The sequence below is a fragment of the Macaca fascicularis genome, chromosome 5 (genome assembly GCF_037993035.2).
Source record: "Macaca fascicularis isolate 582-1 chromosome 5, T2T-MFA8v1.1".
NCBI classification, from domain to species: domain Eukaryota; kingdom Metazoa; phylum Chordata; class Mammalia; order Primates; family Cercopithecidae; genus Macaca; species Macaca fascicularis.
This window is the reverse complement of record NC_088379.1, coordinates 108,652,452-108,672,381: the sequence shown is the minus strand read 5'-3', so window position 1 is coordinate 108,672,381 and position 19,930 is coordinate 108,652,452. Positions and strand designations below refer to the sequence as shown.

The following is a 19,930-nucleotide window of genomic DNA, read 5'->3' as shown; positions in this document are numbered from 1 at the left end:
TGAGGGTCTCACCAATCAGGTTAAGTACTTACTATTCCAATATTGGCAAAGAGCAAATAGGAAATGAAAAGAATGGAAAACTTTTGTCTCTAACGTCAATGAACTTGAGAAGGGTTTTCACCTACAGTTTCACATTATAATGCTTTTTTATTCCCCAAGAAGTCATGCATTCAATTAAGTATGTTTGCTCAGTGGTTTTTTACCCTGTCATAAGTAGAACTATTTATGCAATTGCTCTCTGTAACACCTTTCACAGCATCATATTTAAAAAGCTTTTAATAATGAGTATAACCGTGTACTGTAAATTAAGAAACCAGAAAGCTAACCATGTCAATAAATACTAGAGAGCAAATAAAAAGTTTTAGAGCATTTATTTTAGAAAAGTTTTGTAGTGTTATCCTAAAGATAAGAATCTGTTTTTAAAAATTTGTAACTTCTCATAGACTATGTTTTTTAAAAACTCTAGCAGTCCCATATTAATTGCTTAGCCATATACTGCACCCAGCTGGGGCTCTGAGAATGGCACATTGAAAAAAATTATTAGGGACAACAAATTTTTCTGGTTGTTAGAAAAAAATTGTATTAGTGTTCTAAAAGTTCATAATTAAAGTATTCCCAAAAAAGTTCTCAACATTGCTGTTTAGGTGCTCTCCTGAACTAACATTAATTCAGATACATCAGAATGTCATTTACTCAGCAAACATTTATTGAATACCTATATGGTTCTGTTTGCCAGAGAGCTAAAACAAAATATCTACCCTCAACTACAAGCATAATAATAAATTCTTTAACCAGAATCTTGTTTGTAATGCTCTTGTTAAGATTCCTCACACTCAGTGTAGTCAAAAGTATCTTCACCTTCTCGCTAGAAAACTCTGCTCCTCCTAGTTTTCTTTCTTTTTTTCTGTTGTTTTTTTTTTTTAAGTTATAATATTGTCTCAGTTATACAGCCTAGAGAGCTCATAAACATCTTTGACTTGGCTTTTTTCCTCATGCTATCATTCATTTTGTTTATAAGCCCTATCAATTCCACTTCCATAATATTTCTCTCTCTCTCTCTTTTTTTTTTTTTCCTTTTTTTGGAGGCAGGCTCTCACTCTGTTGCCCGGGCTGCAGTACAGTGGCACCATCACAACTCGCTGCAACTTTGACTTCCTGGGCTCAAGTGATCCTCCTGCCTCAGCCTACTGAGTAGCTGGGACTGCAGGCACATGTCACCATACCTGGATAATTTTTAAAATTTTTTGTAGAGACAGCATCGCCCTAAGTTTCGCAGGCTGGTCTTCAACTTCCAGACTCAAGCCATCTTCCAGCCTTGGCCTCCCAAAGTTCTGGAATTACAGACAATAAGCCATTGCACCCAGCCCATAACATTTCTTATGTTTACTCCTAAAATTTAGCAAAGCATTCAAGACACTTCATGTTTCAATTATGAATTTTCTTTTCACTCTCACCTGCCAAAATATCTCACTTCATCCGAACAAATTTACTTACCTCTCAATGTGCTCTTGAATTCACGTTGCTGTATCCGTATCCATCCTATCCCTTAACTTAGCATGTCCTTATTCTTTGTCTATTGACATTTCATCTTTCAAGAACCTATGATTTTTTTTCCAGATTTTCCAGTTTTACTTTGGCACTTATGCCATTTTAATTTGTATAACATTTCTGTCTTTTTTATTAAATTAATTGTAAGTTCCTTCAAATCAGGGATTAGCTCTTTATGATTGGGACCTACCCTCGCATATAAATAGTCATTCAGAAACCATGTATTAAATTATCTAATGTAATATAAATTACTTATTGCTTCAAATGAGATGTCATGAAAACTATTGATGACTGTTAAGAAATGATAATATCTTTGAATTTCAGGAGAGACTTAATTTCTTTATTTTAAAGTAGAAGTTCAAAGTAAATCAATACTGATATCTATATTCAAGACCTAGAATATTATATTGGCTAGTAAATATTGTCCTTCATCTCTGGAGTATGAAAAGGACCATATAACTGGTGAAATTGCTAGTTTTTTAAAAATCTGACTAAGTGTATTAACCAAATCCAGTGAACATTTCTGTCTGCATCTTATTCAAGATCTTTGCAGCTTTTGACACCAATGACCACTCTCTTATTGAAACACTGTCTTTTTTTTCTAATTCTGAGGCACCACTTACTGGTTTTCCTCTTCCCTCACTGCTTCTTCCTTTCTTGTCTTCCATATTCCATTCTTCTTTTCCTAACTTCTAAATACCACTCAGGACTTAGACCTGGGCCTTTTCCTCTTTTCCTTTTATATGGTTTGTCTATGTGGTCTTATCAATGTCCAAGATATCATATTAACGCGTGCGACCTTCTAATTTAAACATTACCTGGCCAGGTGCAATAGTTGACTCCTGTAATCCCAGCACTTTGGGAGGCTGAGGCGGGCAGATCACCTGAGGTTGGGAGTTCAAACTAGCCTGGCCAACATGGTGAAACCCCATCTCTACTAAAAAATACAAAAATTAGCCAGTCATGGTGGCACGCGCCTTTAGTCCCAGATACTCAAGAGGCTGAAGCAGGAGAATCACTTGAACCCGGGGAGCGGAGGTTGCTCCGAGCAGAGGTGAGCTGAGATTGTGAGATTGCGCCACTGCACTCTAGCCTGAAAAAAACAAACACACACACACATACACACACTATATATATATCTAAAAAATCATTATAGATATAGTTCCTGTGTACTATTTTCCAACTTCATTCCCCTCCTTTTCCTGGAGGCACCAACTGTACAGATAAAAGCAGAAATTAATGTCGGTAGCAGTGTGTTCATCATGTGTCTATGCGTTCATGACAAAGGAAGTTTAAAAACCGAGTTCCCAGCTTCTACATTGGGAAAGTAAAATGAATAATGTTAGAACTTCTCCAAACATGGGGTGACTTATTAAAACCTGCTCAGGCCAGGTGCCGTGGTTGATCCCTGTAATCCCAACACTTTGGGACACCAAGGTGGAAGAATCATTTGAAGCCAAGAGTTTGAAGCCAGCCTGGGCAACATAGTGAGACTTCGTCTCTACAAAATAAAAAAATTTTTAAATTAGCTAGGCACTGTGGTGTGTGCCTATAGTCCCAGCTACTCAGGAGGCTAAGGCAGAGGGTCCCTGGAGCCCAGGAGTTCAAGGATGCTGTGAGCTATATGACTGTGCCACTATTCCAACCCAGGCAACAGGGCAAGACCCTGTCTCTTTAAAAATAGTAAAATAAAATAAAAACTGCTTGGGCAAACTGTTAAATGTTTGCTTCTATTCCTGAGATACCCAGCTGGTCAAGAATTTTTTTAGAATACATTACTAGATTTGCTATTATTTTAATTTAGATGTCTATTTCTAAGCTTAGTTTGGCCTCCAATTTTCTTGGATTATAATGATCTTAAATATTTATATTGCATTTATGTTAGCTTCACAAAATGAATTGAAGGTGTTGCCTCTTTTTCAATTCTCTGAAATTATTTTTATACGAGAGTGCTTATTTGTATGTTCTTTGAATGTTTGGTAGAACTTTCATATTAAAGTATCTCATACTAGTGGGTATTTTCTATGAGAAAGTATTTACTGATTTAATTTTTAGAAATAGATACAGGAATATTCAGGTGTCCCGTTTCTTCTTGACTAAGTGTTTATAAATTATAATAGCCAAGGAAGTTGTTCATTTCACTTACATTTTTAGACTGTTGTCATATATACATCTATAGTATTCATTTTGTTATTTTTTCACTCATATTTTATGTTATACCTCATTTTTTATTCCTAATATTGCTTATTTATGACTTCTCTTTTTAATTAATCAATCTTACCAGAAGTGTGCCTATTTTATTATTCTTTTCAAAGAATCAGCATTTGGTTTTGTGAATCTTGCCTATTGTTTCTTTGCTTTATAGTTTATTAATGTTTGTTTCTTACTTTTAGCCTTATTTCCTTTAATTTATTTCATTTAGGTTTACTCTGAATTTTTTTTTTTTTTTTTCTAGACAGAGTCTTGCTCTGTTGCCCAGGCTGGAATGCAGTGGCCCAATCTCGGTTCACTGCAATCTCTGCCTCCTGGGCTCAAGCAATTCTTCTGCCTCAGCCTCCTGAGTAGCTGGGATTACAGGCACCCGCCACCACACCCAGCTAATTTTTGTATTTTCAGTGGAGACAGGGTTTTCACCATGTTGTCCAAGCTGGTCTTGAACTCCGGACCTCAGATAATCTGCCCACCTTGGCCTCCCAAAGTGCTGGGATTACAGGCCTGAGCCACCATGCCCAGTCTGTTTTTCTCTTTCTAAACTTCCTAAGGTGAACACTTACTAATTTTCAGCCTGTCTATTTTTCAATGTAAACATTTAAAGATATAAATTACCCTTTCAGTACTGCCTCAGCTCTATCTCACAAGTTTTGTTATGTAGTATTTCACTCCCAAATATTTTCTGATTTTTGTTTTCATGTCTTCTTTGACTCAAAAATTATTTAACGGTATGCCTTTAGTTTGAAAATGAAAGAAACTTACATTTTTTTCTAGTATAAATTGCATTTTGGTTATAGAGTATAAGCTGCATGTTATGTTTGTTTATTTGTTGTGATTTGATTCGTAGGCTAGTATAGATTCAGTTCTCCTAAGACTTTAGCAGGCTTCAAAGTATATATATTCTCTAATTTGAGGGTACAGAAGTCTATATATTTCCTTTAAATTAAGCTTTTTTAATACAGTTGTTAAAATCTGAGATAGTCTTACTACCTTTTGATTATCATTGACTCAGAGGTTTAGTTTCTTCAAGGTTGAGGATTTAGCCATTTTTCTTTGTAATTCTGTCAGTTTGTGCTTCATATATTTTAAGGTTGAATTGTTACATGCATACATGTCTTTATGTAATGACTTTTATTCCTCAGAATGTTTTTTGTCTTAAATTCTAGTTTTTTATATGAAAATAGCTATATCAGCCATATATTGATTAATATTTGTTTTATTTATCATTTACTTTTCTCATACCTTCAGAATATGGTGTCTTCATGTTTTTAACTATTACAGGTTATACCTGGATTTTCATGTTTTTAATCCAGTCTTCAAGTGTCTGTCTTTAACTAATTTAGACCATGTAAGTTTATTGTGGTTATTGATAAATTTATATTTACTTCTGTCATCATATTTTGTGCTTTCTCTTGACCATATTGTTTCTCTAATTCTTTTCCCCAATGCATTCTATTAGATTGATCAAGGTTTTTCCCCTCTATTTGTTTAAAAGTTGTATGTTCTAGTTCTATTCTATTCATGATTACCCTTGAAATTTAAAACGTGTACTTGAATTAACAAGTAATAAAAAACCTAATTTTAAAATTAAAATCTCTAGTTTCCTCTAGAAGGATACATTAATTTTGATCACCCTCATTCATCTCCAACTTACTGTTTTCCAGTACTTTTCTTCCAATTTATATTTTATCAGCTTTTTTGAGGTATAATGTACAGACCACAGAATTTATTTATTTTAAATGCACATTTTGATGAGTTTTGGTAAATTTATACAGTTGTACAATTACAAAAATTCAGTTTTTGAATACTTACATAATCTCAAAAAGTTTCCTCATGCTTATTTGCATTAAATCCTCACTCCTACCTCCCCAAGTCCCAAGTAACAAATGATCTGCTTTCTTTATAGTTTTGCCTTCCATGAAAATTTTACATAGACTGGCCGGGCACGGTGGCTCATGCCTGTAATCCGAGCACTTTAGGAGGCCGAGGCGAGCAGACCACTTGAGCCCAGGAGTTCAAGACTAACCTAGGCAACATGGTGAAACCCCATCTCTACTAATAATGCAAAAATTAGCTGGGCATGATGGCGCACCTGTAGTTTGAGCTACTCAAAGGCTTAAGTGGGAGGATGGCCTGAGCCCAGGAGGTGGAGGTTGCAGTGAGCCAAGATCGTGCCACTGTACTCCAGCCTGGGCAACAGAGTGAGACGCTGTCTCAAAAAAAAAAAAAAAAAAAAAGTTAAATAGATTAACTTACAATATGTAGTCTTATGTACCTGACTTTCAGTTAGCAATATATTTTGGAGTTCTAAACAAACTGTTGAGTGTATGTGTGGGCAATCCATCCATTTTATGATCATGACCCACACTTTGGTTATCCGTTCACCAGTTGATGTAAATTTGCACTGTTTCCAGTTTGGAGTTATTATACACAATGCTGCTATCAACATTTGAATAGACATATTTTTACTTCCTTTGGAAACAGAATTGATGGGATTGTATTGTATAAGTATGTTTAATTTTTTTGTTGTTGTTGTTAAGAAATGAGGTCTCACTATGTTATCCAGGCTGAACTTTTTAACTCATAGGTTCAAGCAATTCTCCCACCTCAGCCTCTGGGTAGCTGGGCCTACAGGCACGCAGCACTATGCCCAGCTAAATTTTTAATGATACTGCCAATTTATTTTCCAAAGTGACTGTACTGTTTTATGTTCCTAGCAGTAATGTGTGGTGCTTCTAGTTTCCTTACATCCTCATCAATACTTGGTATGATTAATCCTGTTATTTTAGCCATTCTAGTGTGTATATAGAGTTATCTCAGTTTGGTTTTAATTTGCATTTCACCTGGCTTATTTGCATTTATTCGTATACCTTCTTTGGTGAAGTATCTGTTGAAATCTTTTGCCCATTTTAAAAATTAGGTTTTTTAAATTCTTATAAAAGTTCTTCATGTATTCTAAATGTAAGTTATGCTATTTTGTTTTTGTTGTTGGGTTTTTTTTGTCTTTGTTTTTGTTTTTTTAAGACAGGGTCTCACTCTGTCACCCAGGTTGCAGTGCAGTGGCTCCATCACAGCTCATGTAGCCTTGACCTCCTGGGCTCACATGATCCTTGAACCTCAGCCTCCTAGGTAGCTAGCTCTACAGGCACCTGCCACCATGCCCAGCTAATTTTTAAATTTTTTGCAGAGACAGGATTTTGCCATGTTGTCCAAGCTGATCTCAAACTCCTGGGCTGAAGTGATCCTCGTGCTTTGGCCTCCCAAAGTGCTGGGATTACAGGCATGAGCAACCACATCTGGCCTAATATAAGTTCTTTATCAGATATATATTTAGCAGTATTTTCTCCCAGTCTATAGCTTTCCTTTTCATTTATTTATTTATTTTTTATTATTATACTTTAAGTTCTAGGATACATGTGCACAATGTGCAGGTTTGTTACATATCTATACATGTGCCATGTTGGTTTGCTGCACCCATTAACTCGTCATTTACATTAGGTATATCTCCTAATGCTATCCCTCCCCTCTCCCCCACACCCCACCACAGGCCCCAGTGTGTGATGCTCCCCGCCCTGTGTCCAAGTGTTCTCATTATTCAATTCCCACCTATGAGTGAGAACATGCAGTGTTTGGTTTTCTCTCCTTGCAATAGTTTGCTCAGAATGATGGATTACAGTTTCATCCTCTACAAAGGACATGAACTCATCTTTTTATGGCTGCATAGTATTCCATGGTGTATATGTGCCACATTTTCTTAATCCAGTTTATCATTGATAGACATTTGGGTTGGTTCCAAGTCTTTGCTATTGTGAATAGTGCCGCAGTAAACATACAGGTACATCTGTCTTTATAGTAGCATGATTTATAATCCTTTGGGTATATACCCAGTAATGGGATCACTGGGTCAAGTGGTATTTCTAGTTCTAGATCCTTGAGGAATCGCCACACTGTCTTTCCACAATGGATGAACTAGTTTACACAACCACCAACAGTGTAAAAGTGTTCCTGTTTCTCCACATCCTCTCCAGCATCTGTTGTTTCCTGACTTTTTAATGATCACCATTCTAACTGGTGTGAGATGGTATCTAATTGTGGTTTTGATTTGCATTTCTCTGATGACTGGTGATGATGAGCATCTTTCATGTGTCTGTTGGCTGCATAAATGTCTTCTTTTGAGAAGTGTCTGTTCATATCATTCACACACTTTTTGATGGGGTTGTTTGATTTCTTCTTGTAAATTTGTTTAAGTTCTTTGTAGATTCTGGTTATTAGCCCTTTGTCAGATGAGTAGATTGCAAAAATTTTCTCCCATTCTGTAGGTTGCTTGTTGTCTCTGACGGTCGTTTCTTTTGCTGTGCAGAAGCTCTTTAGTTTAAGTAGATCCCATTTGTCTATTCTGGCTTTCATTGCCATTGCTTTTGGTGTATTAGTCATGAAGTCCTTGCCCATGCCTGTATCCTGAATGGTATTGCCTAGGTTTTCTTCTAGGGTTTTTACGGTTTTAAGTTTAACATTTAAACCTTTACTCCATCTTGAATTAATTTTTGTATGAAGTGTAAGGAAGGCATGCAGTTTCAGCTTTCTACATAAGGCTAGCCAGTTTTCCCAGCATCGTTTATTAAATAGGCAATGCTTTCCCCATTTCTTGTTTTTGTCAGGTTAGTCAAAGATCAGATGGTTGTAGATGTGTGTTGTTATTGAGGACTCTGTTCTATTCCATTGGTCTATATTTCTGCTTTAGTACCAGTACCATGCTGTTTTGGTTAATGTAGCCTTGTAGTATAGTTTGAAGTCAGGTAGTATGATGCCTCCAGCTTTCTTCTTTTTGTTTAGGATTGTCTTGGCAATGCGGGCTCTTTTTTATTTCCATATGAACTTTAAAGTAGTTTTTTTCAAATTCTGTGAAGAAAGTCACTGGTAGCTTGATCGGATGCCATTGAATCTATAAATTACCTTGGGCAGTATGGCCATTTTCACAATATTGATTCTTCCATGCTATTCCATGAGCACAGAATATTCTTCCATTTGTTTGTGTCCTCTTTTATTTCATTGAGCACTGGTTTGTAGTTCTCCTTGAAGAGGTCCTTCACACCCCTTGTAAGTTGGATTCCTATTTTATTCTCTTTGTAGCAATTGTGAATGGGAGTTCACTCATGGTTTGGCCCTCTGTTTGTCTGTTATTGGTGTATAGGAATGCTTGTGATTTTTGCACATTGATTTTGTGTCCTGAGACTTTCCTGAAGTTGCTTATCAGCTTAAGGAGATTTTGGGCTAAGACGATGGGGTTTTCTAAATATACAGTCATGTCATCTGCAAACAAGGACAATTTGACTTCCTCTTTTCCGAACTGAATACCGTTTATTTCTTTCTTTTGCCCGATTGCCCTGGCCAGAACTTCCAACACTATGTTGAATAGGAGTGGTGAGAGAGGACATCCCTGTCTTGTGCCAGTTTTCAAAGGGAATGCTTCCAGTTTTTGCCCATTCAGTATGATATTGGCTGTGGGTTTGTCATAAATAGCTCTTATTATTTTGAGATACGTTCCATCAATACCTAGTTTATTGAGCATTTTTAGCATGAAGGGCTGTTGAATTTTGTCGAAGTCCTTTTCTGCATCTATTGGATAATCATGTGGTTTTTGTCATTGGTTCTGTTTATGTGATGGATTACGTTTATTGATTTGCATTTGTTGAACCAGCCTTGCGGCCCAGGGATGAAGCCAACTTGATCGTGGTAGATAAGCTTTTTGATGTGCTGCTAGATTCAGTTTGCCAGTATTTTATTGAGGATTTTTGCATTGATGTTCATCAGGGATATTGGTCTAAAATTGTCTTTTTTGTTGTGTCTCGGCCAGGCTTTGGTATCAGGATGATGCTGGTCTCATAACGTGAGTTATGGAGGATTACCTCTTTTTCTAGTGATTGGAATCATTTCTGAAGGAATGGTACCAGCTCTTCTTTGTACCTCTGGTAGAATTCGGCTGTGACTCCTTCTGGTCCTGGACTTTTTTTGGTCAGTAGGCTCTTTATTATTGCCTCAATTTCAGAGCCTGTTATTGGTCTACTCAGGGATTCAAATTCTTCCTAGTTTAGTCTTGGGAGGGTGTATGTGTCCAGGAATTTATCCATTTCTTCTAGATTTTCTAGTTTATTTGCATAGAGGTGTTTATAGTATTCTCTGATGGTAGTTTGTATTTCTGTGGGATCGGTGGTGATATTCCCTTTATCAGTTTTTATTGCGTCTATTTGATTCTTCTTTCTTTTCTTTTTTATTAGTCTTGCTAGTGGTCTATCTATTTTGTTGATCTTTTCAAAAAACCAGTTCCTGGATTCATTGATTTTTAAAAGGGATTTTTGTGTCTCTGTCTCCTTCAGTTCTGCTCTCTGATCTTAGTTATTTCTCGCATTCTGCTAGAAATGATTTTCAATGATTTGATTTTGTGTGCTCTTGCTTCTCTAGTTCTTTTAATTGTGATGTTAGGGTGTCAATTTTAGATCTTTCCTGTTTTCTCTTGTAGGCATTTAGTGCTATAAATTTCCCTCTACACACTACTTTAAATGTGTCCCAGAGATTCTGATATGTTGTGTCTTTGTTCTCATTGGTTTCAAAGAACATCTTTATTTCTACCTTCATTTTGTTATTTACCCAGTATTCATTCAGGAGCAGGTTGTTCAGTTTCCATGTAGTTGAGTAGTTTTGAGTGAGTTTCTTAATCCTGAGTTCTAATTAGATTGCACTGTGGTCTGAGAGACAGTTTGTTGTGATTTCTGTTCTTTTACATTTGCTGAGGAGTTCTTTACTTCCAACTATGTGGTCAGTTTTGGAATAAGTGTGATGTGGTGCTGAGAAGAATGTATATTCTGTTGATTTGGGGTGGAGAGTTCTGTAGATGTCTGTTAGGTCTGCTTGTTGCAGAGTTGAGTTCAATTCCCGGATATCCTTGTTAACTTTCTGTCTCGTTGATCTGTCTAATGTTGACAGTGGGGTATTGAAGTCTCCCATTATTATTGTATGGGAGTCTAAGTCTCTTTGTAAGTCTCTAAAGACTTGCTTGATGAATCTGGGTGCTCCTGTATTGGGTGCATATATATTTAGGATAGTTAGCTCTTCCTGTTGAATTGATCCCTTTACCATTATGTAATGGCCTTGTCTCTTTTGATCTTTGTTGGTTGAAAGTCTGTTTTATCAGAGACTAGGATTAAAACCCTTGCCATTTTTTTGTTTTCCATTTGCTTGATAGATCTTCCTCCATCCCTTTATTTTGAGCCTATGTGTGTCTCTGCACATGAAATGGGTCTCCTGGATACAGCAAATTGATGGGTCTCGACTCTTTATCCAATTTGCCAGCCTGTGTCTTTTAATTGGAGCATTTAGTCCATTTACATTTAGGGTTAATATTGTTATGTGTGAAACTGATCCTGTCATTATGATGTTAGCCAATTATTTTGCTCGTTAGTTGATGCAGTTTCTTCCTAGCATTGATGGTCTTTACATTTTGGCATGTTTTTGCAGTGGCTGGTCCTGGTTGTTCCTTTCCATGTTTAGTGCTTCCTTCAGGAGCTCTTGTAAGGCAGGCCTGGTCGTGACAAAATCTCTAAGCATTTGCTTGTCTGTATAGGATTTTATTTCTCCTTCACTTACGAAGCCTAGTTTGGCTGGGTTGAAAATTCTTTTCTTTAAGAATGTTGAATATTGGTTCCCACTCTCTTCTGGCTTGTAGAGTTTCTGCCAAGAGATCTGCTGTTAGTCTGCTGGGCTTCCCTTTGTGGGTAACCTGACCTTTCTCTCTGGCTGCACTTAACATTTTTCCCTTCATTTCAACCGTGGTGAATCTGACAGTTATGTCTTGGGGTTGCTCTTCTCCAAGACTCTCTTTGTGGTGTTTTCTGTATTTCCTGAATTTGAATGTTGGCCTACCTTGCTAGGTTGGGGAAGTTCTCCTGGATAATATCCTGAAGAGTGTTTTCCATCTTGGTTCCATTCTCCCTGTCACTTTCAGGTACACCAATCAGCCGTAGATTTGGTCTTTTCACATAGTCTCATATTTCTTGGAGGCTTTGTTCGTTTCTTTTTACTCTTTTTTTCCCTAAACTTCTCTTCTCGCTTTATTTCATTCATTTGATCTTCAATCACTGATACCCTTTCTTCCACTTGATTGAATTGGCTACACATGCATGCGTCGTGTAGTTCTCGTGCCATGATTTTCAACTCCATCAGGTCATTTAAGGCCTTCTCTATGCTGTTTAATCTTGTTAGCCATTCATCTAATCTTTTTCAAGGTTTTTAGCTTCCTTGCCTTGGGTTTGAACATCCTCCTTTAGCTCGGAGAAGTTTGTTATTACCAAGCTTCTGAAGCCTACTTCTGACAACTCGTGAAATTCATTCTCTGTCCAGCTTTGTTCCATTGCTGGCGAGCAGCTGCAATCCTTTGAAGGAGAAGAGGTGCTCTGGTTTTTAGAATTTTCAGCTTTTCTGCTCTGGTTTCTCCCCATCTTTGTGGTTTTATCTACCTTTGGTCTTTGATGATGGTGACCTACAGATGGGGTTTTGCTGTGGATGTCCTTTTTGTTGATGTTGATGCTATTCCTTTCTGTTTGCTAGTTTTCCTTCTAACAGGATCCTCAGCTTCATGTCTGTTGGAGTTTGCTGGAGGTCTACTGCAGACCCTGTTTGCCTGGGTATCACCAGTGGAGGCTGCAGAACAGCAAATATTGCTGCCTGATTCCTCCTCTGGAAGCTTCGTCTCAGAGGGGCACCTGGCTATGTGAGGTGTCAATCGGCCCCTACTGACAGCTCTGTCCATTCTCAGTGCTCAAACTCCGTGCTGGGAGAACCACTGGGGACATTTAAGTCTGCAGAAGTTTCTGCTGCCTTTTGTTCAGCTATACCCTGCACCCAGAGGTGGAGTCTACAGAGGCAGGCAGGCCTCACTGAGCTGTGGTGGAGCTCAAAGGAGCTTCCCAGCTGCTTTGTTTACCTACTCAAGCCTCAGCAATATCAGATGCCCCTCTCCCAGCCCAGGCTGCAGCCTTGCAGTTCAATCTTGGACTGCTGCACTAGCAGTGAGTAAGGCTCTGTAGCCGTGGGACCCGCTGAGCCAGGAGTGGGATATAATCTCCTAGTGTGCCATTTGCTAAGACCATTGGAAAAGCACAATATTAGGGTGGGATGTCCCAATTTTCCAGGTACCATAGTCACGGCTTCCGTTGGCTAGTAAAGGGAAATCCCCCATCCCCTTGCATCACTTCCTGGGTGAGGTGACACCCCACCCTGCTTTGGCTCACCCTCTCTGGGCTGCACCCACTGTCCAACCAGTCCCAGTGAGATGAACCAGGTACCTCAGTTGGAAATGCAGAAATCACCTGGCTTCTGCGTCGATCACGCTGGGAGCTGCAGACCAAAGGTGTTCCTATTTGACCATCTTGGAACAATCCTCTTTTGTCATTTATTCAAGAAATATTTGAGAAGCAAAGATGTCATCATTTTGATGAAGTCCCAGTTTATCAGTTTTTCTTTTATGGATCATGTTTTTGATATTATATCTAAGAAACCTTTGCTTAGTCCAAGGTCATAAATATTTTCTCCTGTATTTTTTCCTAGACGTTTACAGTTTTAGCTCTTACAGTTAGGTCTATCATCCATTTTAGTTAATTTCCATATATGACCTAAGGATCTAGGTTTACTTTTTGTAAATGAATAACCAATTCTTATAGAATCACTTATAGAAAGAACATCTTTTTCCTATTGAATTGTCTTAGCATCTTTGATGAAAATCAATTGACTTTCATCAAATGAAAGTGGGTTGGATTCTGAACTCCCCTTAATTCCATTGATCGATCTATCTCTCTTAATGTGGATTCTATACTGTCTTGACTACTTTTGCTTTACACTGAATTTTAAAATAAGGCAGTATTAAGTACTCTAACTTCATTCTTACTTAGCAAGATTGTTTTGGCTATTCTAGATATTATTGTATTTCTGTATGATTTTAGAATGAGCTTGTCAATTTTTCCAATAATCTTTCTAGACTTTTGGCAGGAATTGCAGTTAATTTGTAGATCAATTGTCATCTAACAATATTGAGTCATATAATCCATTAACATGATATATCTCTCCATTTGTTTAGGCACTTATCTGAGTGATGTTTTTTAGTTTTCAGTGCAAAGGTTTTGCACTTATTTTGTTAAATTTTTTCCTAATTATTCTATTATTGCTATAGTTTGAGTGTCCCTACCAAAACTCATGTTGGAATGCTTAAGAGGTGGGGCCTAACGGGAAGTGTTTGGGTCTTGGGAGCTCTTCCTTTGTGGGCAGCTTGGTACTATTCTTAAACTAGTGAGTGTGTTCTCACTCTTGTGAGACTAGATTAGTTCTCTCAGGAATGGATTAGTTACCATGAAAATGAGTTCCTATACAGTAAGGTCACGCTTCATGCTTGGCCCCTTGGTGCATGCCTACTCCCCTTTAACCTTCTTCTGCCATATTGTGACACAACACTAAAGCTTTCACCAGAACCCAAGCAGATGCCAGTGTCATGCTTTCCAGCCTGCAGAACTGCAAGCCAAATATACCTCTTTATAAATTACTCAGTCTCCGGTATTCTGTTATAGCAACACAAAACGGACTAAGACAGAAAATTGGTACTGAGAGTGGGATGTTGCTATATAGATACTCGAAAATGCAGAAGCCTCATTGGAACTGGGTAATGGGCAGAGGCTGGAAAAGTTTGAAGGAGCAGAGTAGAAAAAGACTGTATTGTCATAAACAGAGCATTAAGGATAATTTTGGTGAGGGCTCAGAAGACAACAAAAAGATGAGAGAAAGTTTAGAATTTCTTAGAGATTGGTTAAGTAGTCATTACCACAATGCTGATAGAAATATGGACAGCAAAGGCCATTTTAATGAGATCTCAGATAGAAATGAGGAACAAGGTATTAAGAACTGGAGACAAAGTCATCCTTGTTACACCATAGCAAAAATTTGGCTGTGTTGTATCTAAGGCTTTGTGCCCTAAGGTTTTGTGGAAGGCCAGACTTAAGATTGATGAACTAGGGTACCTGGCAGAAGAAATTTCTAAGCAAAATATAGAGCAGCTGTGTAGCTACTGTTTACTACATTCAGTGAAATGCAAAATGAAAGGGAAACAAGCATAAATTTGAAAATTAATAGCCTGGCCATGTGGTAGAGAATGAAAGAGCATTTTCAGGAGAGGAATCCAAGGTTGCAGCAGAACAAGAAATACTAAAAAGATTAGCACTGAGAGAAGAAAGCCAGTTGATAATTATTGAGATAATTTTTTTAAAGACCCTTGAAGGCATTTCAGAAATTTTAGAGGTTGCCTCTCCAGAGGTCTAGGAGGACAGAATGGTTTTAAGAGACAGGACCCATGCATCACTGCCCTGTGTAGCTGTTTTGAGATCCTGCTCCCCAAATTCTGGCACAGCCCTCAGCAGCCACCCCAGCCATGGCACAATCATACCCAGGTGTGGCTCAGGCTGCCATCCCACAAGATACAAGCCATAAACCTTGGTGGCAAACAGTCGTGGATCAAGCAGCCTCAGATGCAGCTCATGACACCACTCTGAAGGGTGCAAGCGGTAAACCTTGATGGCATTTATAACCATGTGGTACTAGGTTTTCAGATGTGCAGAATACAAGAGAAGTGGAGGCATGGTGGCTTCCACCTAGATTTTAAGGGATGTACTGAAAAGACTGGGAGCTCAGGTAGAGACTTGTTGCAGGGCCAGAGCCACTGCAGTGTACCTCCCCTAAGGCAATGCTGAGCAGAAAAATGGGGTGTTGGAGCTGCCACAAAGAGCCTGTACTAGCGCAATGCCTAGTGAATACATGAAAGTGGACCACCACTGGGACTCCAGAACTATAGAGCCATTGACAACCTACAACCTCAGCCTGGAAAAGCCACAGGTAACCAACTCCAACCAGTGAGAGCAGCCATGTGGCTATGCCCAACAAAGCAGTGGAGGTGGGGCTGCCCATGGCTTTAGGGATAAAACTCCCCACTGTGCCCAGGAGGCAGCACATGGAGTGGAGAATTATTCTGGAGCTTTAAGATTTAGTGTCTGCCCTGCTGAGTTTTGGACTTGCTCGAGGCTTGTCACCTCTTTCTTCTTTTGGCCTATTTCTCCCTTTTGGAATGGGACTGTCTGCCATATGACTATTCCACCATTGTATCTTGGAAGTAAATAACTTGTTTTCTTATTATTATTATTAGTTTACAGGCTCATAGCTAGAAGGAACTTGCCTTGAGCCTTATATGACACTTTGGACTTTGACCTTTGAATTGGTACTGGAAGACCATTAGGGTTGAATAATTATATTTTACAGTGTAAGAGAGACATGAGTTTGGGGTTCCAAGGGTGGAATGCCATGGTTTCAGTGTCTCTGCCAAAAATCATGTTGGAACCTTTAAGAGGTAGAGCCTAATGAGAAATGCGTGGGTCATGGGGACTCTGCCATTTTGAGCAGCTTGGTGCAGTCCTCATATAGTGAGTGAGTTCTTGTTGTCATGAAACTGGATTGGTTCCTGTGGGAATACATTAGTTACCCTGAGAATGGATTGTTATAAAGCAACCCATTGTACAAAGTTGTACCTTGCGTTTGGCCTCTTGGCACATTCCCACTTCCTCTTTGGTCTTCTGCCATGTTTTGATGCACTACTAAAGTCCTCACCAGAAGCTAAGCAGATGCTGGTGCCATGCTTCTTGAACTTCCCAGTCTGGAGAAACATGAGCTAAATAAACCTCTTTATACAGTCTCAGACATTCTATTATAACAACATAAAACAAACTAAGACATTTATTTTTGATGCTATTGTGATTGGAATTGTTTTCTTTATTTCATCTTTGTATTGTTTATTGCTACTATATATACAACTGATTTTTGTATATTGATCATATACTCTACAAACTTGCTAAGCCCCTCTCTTAGTTCTAGTAAATTTGGGAGGGGGTGTGGTATGTGGGAGGGGGTGTGGTATGTGGGTGTGTGTGTGGGTGTGTTCCTCAGGATTTTCTGTATACAAGGCTAATAACAAAAAGAGTTGTCTTTTTTCCATACCTTTTTTTCCTTGACTATTGCACAAACTAAGACCTATGGTGCATTGTAAAATAGAAGTGGTAAACACAGGTATCTTTGCATTTTTCCTAATCTAGAGGGAAGCACATTCGATTTTTTTTTTAACCATAAAGTATGTTTGCTATAGGCTTCTGGTAGATGCCTTGATCATTTGAAGAAGTTCTCTTCTATTAATAAGTTGATGAGATTTTTTAAAAATATATGAGTGTTGAATTCTGTCAAATGCTTTTCTGCATCTGTTGAGGTGATCATATGGTTATGTCCTTTATTCTCTTAATATAGTTTATTACATTGATTTTGGATGTTAAGTCAACCTCACATTCCTGAGATAAACTTCATTTTTTTTCATATGTTGCTCAATTACGTTTGCTAATATTTGGTTAAAAATTTTTATGTCTAGGTTCACAAGGAATATTGGTATATAGCTGTGTTTTCTTGTAATGTCTTTGTCTCGTATCGATGTCAGGGTAATATTGATATCAAATGAAATAAAGTTAGTTGGGAAGTTTCCTTCCTCCTCTATTTGCTGAAAAAAGTTTTTGTAACATTGGTATTGTTTCCTCCCTTAATAGTTTGATAGAATTCACCAGTGAAGTATATTTTTTCTCTATAGGAAGGTTTTAAATTACTGATGCAGTTTCTTTACTTGATATTGGTATATATTTTTTCCTTTCTCCCTTAGTCAGTTTTGGTAATTTGTGTCTTTCTAAGAATTGTTCTATTTTATCTGAGCTGTCTAATTTTTTACCTTAAAGTTATTACACCATTTTCTTAACATCCTTTTAAGGGTAAGGTCTGTAGTGATATTTCTCTTTCATTCTTGATTTTGGGAATTAGTGTCTTCTTTCTTTTTTCTTGGTCAATGTAACTAAACATTATTTATTTTCTTGACTTTCTGAAATAAGCAATTCTGGGTTTCTTTGGTTGTTTTTAATGATATCCTGTTCTGTATATATCGTTTTCCACCGTGACCTTTGCATTTCATACATCCTACTTACTTTTGGCTTGGTTTACTCATCTTTTTCTAGAGTCTTAAGATGGAAGTTTTAATTATCAATTTTAGATTACTTTTTCTTCCTGTTTCTAAAGCTATACATTTTCCTCTATGCACTGCTTTAATTGCATCCTGTAAATAATGTTTTGTGTTTTTTTTTTTTTTTTTTTTTTTTTGTATTTTAAGTTTATAACATTTTATTTATAAAAATAGGCTGGGGAAAAAGGATTTGTACCACTGGGGGAGAACTATTTTGGGCCATTTTTAAATTTCTTTTCCTCTTAACAATTTTCAAAGTCACATTTGAATTCTTTGAGAATGGTATTTGTCAACAAAAAAGCTCCAGTGAAAAGGAGGAGGGAAACTGAGGAAGTATGAAGAAAGGGAGTGAGAGAAGGAGGAGTGGGCATACAACAGCCAACACATAAAGAAATGACTTTTACTGAAATGACTCTGCACTGTGCCTCATGCACTAGGTGATGCAAGCATGCTGCTCAAACATCAACACCAAACGTCATTTAGAAACGGTGGTCTTCTCTGGGTTCTGACGGACACTTGTTCCCCAACATGGCACTATTAAATGATGCTTTCAAGGCAGACATTAAGACATTACTCCAAAGAGAAGACTGTGGTGGCAGATGCTGGGGCCATATTCTTCATAGGCCTTCTTGGTGTGACAGTCTGAAATAACTCCAGAGTTGAGGCTAGCATTAAGCTTCCAAACCATAAGGCATAGTGCTGCATGTGATGGATTGCCACCCGAACCTCTGCAAGCTTAGGTTTGAGTCTCCTGCCACTGAGCTCCTTTACTGAGTTTTAATCTGACGTGTACCACTCTTCAAATCTCTCTGCAGTTGAGGTTCAAATTCCTGAACATAGTCAAACCTCTTGAAAGAACAACATTCTTATACAGTGGACAATGCACATCAATGGGACAGTTTTGTATTCATCAACAATATTCAAGATGGATTCCATAACGTCTGGGTTGGCAAACTCTGGGTAAAAAAATATTTCAGGTTGCAGGAACCTTTTGTAACCAACATCTATTATGAATTTCTCTTGGTTGATCACACTGATACCTGTGTACTGTTTGATCCACTTCCAGGGATCCACGTCATACTTAGCAAATTCCTTGACTATATCAGGGCAAATGTAACAGTATTTCTCCTTCATGGCTTTTGTGGTCTCCAGTGACTGCCCAAGAGGGATTCCTACTTCCCTCTCCCTTAGCAGCTGTTGGATGAAATACGCAATATCACCTACAATCAGGATGTGTTTGATGCAGCTCCCAATTACGTAACCTTCTACAACTGGGAGAACATGGGTGACTCCATCTCTTTTGTCAATTACTATAGTCATTAACATACATTCGCCCACTTGGTGAGATGTCCAAGATGCCACCAAGGCCAGTACCTCCTGAACTGCAATGTAGAATCCTAGTACATTAAATAATTCAAACATAATTTCTGCAAAAATGCTCTCTGTTTTCTAGTGTATTCCGTGGAAGTTCTGTCATTAAAAAATAATGGTACTCAGATTCTCAAAATCTCAAAAATATTTAAGCTCAAAAATATTTAAAAACCACTTGCTCCATGAACCTTTCCATAATACCGCAGTCTTCAGTGATTCCATGTCATATTGACCACTTTGTAGCATACATAGATTTATCAATGGCTTCATCCTGTATTTAAAAAGTCAAGGTCATCAACTCCCCTCAACATTCTCCTTTGGGCTTTGTCATCTACCTTTGCTGACTCTCTGATAGAAATGCATGAAAGAATAGTAAACTATGGCTCAGTGTTGCCTGCATAGCCAAGTTTGGAATACCTACTGAGGTTGTCACAGGGCTGAGACCCAGAGCAGTGGATGCAGCTCAACCTCCAGGTGTGGGCTGGATGCCAGGGGCTGAGAGCAGGGCCATGGAGGAGCCAACGTGGGCACTGAGTGGCTCTTACCTGATGCCACAGTCTGCCACACAGGAAGGCAGGAAGCCCGCCATGCTTGGAATACACAGCACTTAGCCCCACTGGCCACCCTGGAGCACCCTGCCACCATGCACTTGGCAACCCACTCACCCCATGT

The 19,930-nt window shown here is 38.2% G+C and overlaps 1 protein-coding gene and 1 pseudogene across 2 annotated transcripts in view; one reads left to right on the top strand and one right to left on the bottom strand.

Moving 5' to 3' along the window:
* SLC9B1 (solute carrier family 9 member B1) overlaps window positions 1-19,930 on the top strand; it is a 122,119-nt gene that overhangs the window by 44,064 nt on the left and 58,125 nt on the right. The gene's annotated exons all lie outside the window — the stretch shown is intronic.
* Window positions 18,347-19,469, bottom strand: LOC107129799 (actin-related protein 3B pseudogene; annotated as a pseudogene).